We start from the raw sequence: 3,088 nt of genomic DNA, 5'->3' as shown, positions 1-3,088 counted from the left end.
AACCTTCACAGGACCAAGGGCTTCTCCTCCCATTGATGACTGACTAGGCCATCCTCTGCTACATATGCAGGTGGAGCCATGAGTCCCCTGATGTGTACTCTTTGGTTGGTGGTTTAGTCCCTGGGGGCTCTGAGGGTACTAGTTAGTTAATATTGTTGTTCCTCTAATGGGGCTACAAACCCTTCAGCTCCTTGGCTCCTTTTTCTAGCTCCATCATTGGGGACCCTGTGCTCAGTCCAATGGATAGCTGTGAGCCTCTACTTCTGTATTAGTTGGATACTGTCAGAGCCTCTCAGGAGACAGCTATATCAGGGTCCTGTCAGCTAGCAATTGCTGGCATACACAACAGTGTCTAGATTTTATGACTGAATATGGGAAGGATTCCCAGGTAGGGCAGATTCTGGATTGTCCTTCCTTAAGTCTCTACTCCACACTTTGTCTCTACAACTCCTTCCATGGGATTTTGTTCCCTGTTCTAAGAAGGATCAAAGTATCCACACTTTGGTCTTCCTTCTTCTTGAGTTTCTTGTGGTTTATGGGTTGTACCTTGGGTATTCCGATCTTCTGAGCTAATATCTACTTATCAGTGAGTGCATACCATGTATGTTCTTTTGTGATTGGGTTACCTCACTCAGATGATATTCTCCAGGTCCATCCATTTCCGCAAGAATTTAATAAATCCATTTTTAATCGCTGAGTATTACTCAATTGTGTAAGTGTACCAAAATTTCTGTATCCATTCCTCTGTTGAGGGACATCTGGGTTGTTTCCAGTTTCTGACTATTATAAATAAGTCTGCTATGAACATGGTGGAACATGTGTCCTTATTACATGTTGGAGCATCTTCTGGATATATGCCCAGGAGTGGTATAGCTGAGTTATCTGGTACTACTATGTCCAGTTTCCTGAGGAACTGCCAAACTGATTTCCACAGTGGTTGTACCAGCTTGCAATCCCACCAGCAAGGAAGGAGTGTTCCTCTTTCTCCACAACCTTGTCAGCATCTACTGTCACCTGAGTTTTTGATCTTAGCCATTCTGACTAGTGTGAGGTGGAACCTCAGGGTTGTTTTGATTTTCTTCTGTAAGGCAAAGGACACTATCAATAGGACAAAAGGACAACCAACGGATTGGGAAAAATATCTGTACCAATCCTATATCTGGTAGAGGGCTAATATCTAATGTATACAAAGAACTCAAGAAGTTAGACTCCAGAGAACCAAATAACCCTATTGAAATATAGGATACAGAGATAAACAAAGGATTCTCAACTGAGGAATACCAAATGGCTGAGAAGCACCTAAAGAAATGTTCAACATCCTTAGTCATAAGGGAAATGCAAATCTGCTTGCTTTTTAACCGGCTCTTTTTCTTGGCCATATTGTTCTGTTCTCTGCATTGGTGGTTTACTTAGCGTCCTTGCAAGCACAGCTTTGCCTCCTCACCCAGACCCAGCGGGTACCAGCTGAAGAACCTGTTATAAGCCACTGGCATGTGCCTGAGTATGAATGACACTTATTCCATTCACTCCTGGAGTAGCGGCTGGCTTCAACAGCTTGCTCATTTGGGCACATTTCTTTGCCAACACAGAACAAGAAGAAATTAGAGAAATGTGATCCTAGTAGGCCACCCTCAACTGCCAAAAAAATCTTTACATGTACCTGTGCCTCTGGCCAGCCAGCCTGCCAACTCCCAGATGGCCTACAGTCTTGACTGAAAATGCAAATAGTTAAGTCTAATACAAATCAAAATACATGTATAAGAAAAAAATAATATTTCTTTTTGAGTACCCAGAATACTGTGAAAAAAACAAATACATGAACAAAATATTTCAAATTTCCTGTAGTTATGATACAAGGGGGAAAATGTTGCAAAGTAAAATCAATGACAATATCGCAATATCCACAAATAAGTAGTCAAATATCTCAAATATTTGGTATATAATTCTGCATAATCTGTTGGTAAAACTCAATGTGTAAATTATATAGCAGTTTGGCAATAGAAAACCAAGTTATTCATTTTTTAAACCCAAGTTTTTTACCTAAGCAATAGTGAAATGAAGATGCATGAATATAGTTATATGCGTAGAAAACTAGAAAATATAAACATAAGCCAATTAATATTTTAGCTAGAGATAAAAGAATTAAATATAAACTAACCAAAATAGAGTACAGATGATGCAGATTATTAACAAAATTAAATCTGTACATTAAAATACAGATTAAGGTCTAGAAAGGTACTCAGAGATTATGACCCTTTACTGCACTTACAGAAGATGGTTTGCCTCTCAGCACCTACAGCAGACAGCTTACAGTTAATTACCTGTAACTAGCTAAAAGGATTCCTATGGCTAATTCTGGCCTCTGTGGGCACTTATATTCACAAGCCTCTTCCCTTCTTTCTCTCTCTTCTCTCTTTCCATCCTTCTCTACCCCCTTTCTTTCTCTGCCACCACTCCCTTCTCACCCCCTTTTCATGCCCCCAAATAAACTTGATTTTATATTAGACCCATCATATGACTGGTACTTTGGAGGGGATGCCTTAGCATGAGCCAGCTTGAGGCAGCCCCTCCCACAGCCCCACGCCACCACATTAGAAAACATATCAGAGGCAAATATTGTAACAGATTATAAGGAAAATATGATCACCCATTTAGTATAAAAATTATATAATGAAGGAATTTATTGTAAAAATTATATTATAAAGGATTAAACTCAATAGAGTAAAAATAACATGCTTAATTCACAAAAAAGCTAAATCAAAGCAGTATTTCCCTGGTGATAGGCACTAGTATACTTAGTAGAGCACAGAATAAGTCATGACAAACATTTTTAGAAATATTAACTTTATAAATTTCTACAGATAATATATGCAGTATAAAAGGTAAAATTACAGATGACTCAAGGACACTGGCATAGAGTCAGGATGACATTTAGCCTCACACTACCTGAATGTAAATTATTTAAAGGATTCCCTTTCTTCTGATGAATACAGTCTGACAGACACTTAAATATTATGTGTTGACTTAAAAGAAGGTTGGTGTGTTAAAGGCATGATCCCCAAGTGACTGATCACAGGTAAAGCTTTCG

The 3,088-nt window shown here is 38.8% G+C and overlaps 1 pseudogene; it reads right to left on the bottom strand.

The window, feature by feature from the left end:
- The window catches only part of LOC116085871, a 26,475-nt pseudogene that overhangs the window by 405 nt on the left and 22,982 nt on the right, over nt 1-3,088 (bottom strand).

This window comes from Mastomys coucha, chromosome X (genome assembly GCF_008632895.1).
Source record: "Mastomys coucha isolate ucsf_1 chromosome X, UCSF_Mcou_1, whole genome shotgun sequence".
Taxonomy (NCBI): Eukaryota; Metazoa; Chordata; class Mammalia; order Rodentia; family Muridae; genus Mastomys; species Mastomys coucha.
Note: the sequence above shows the minus strand (reverse complement) of the source record. Positions and strands in the feature narration are given on the sequence as shown.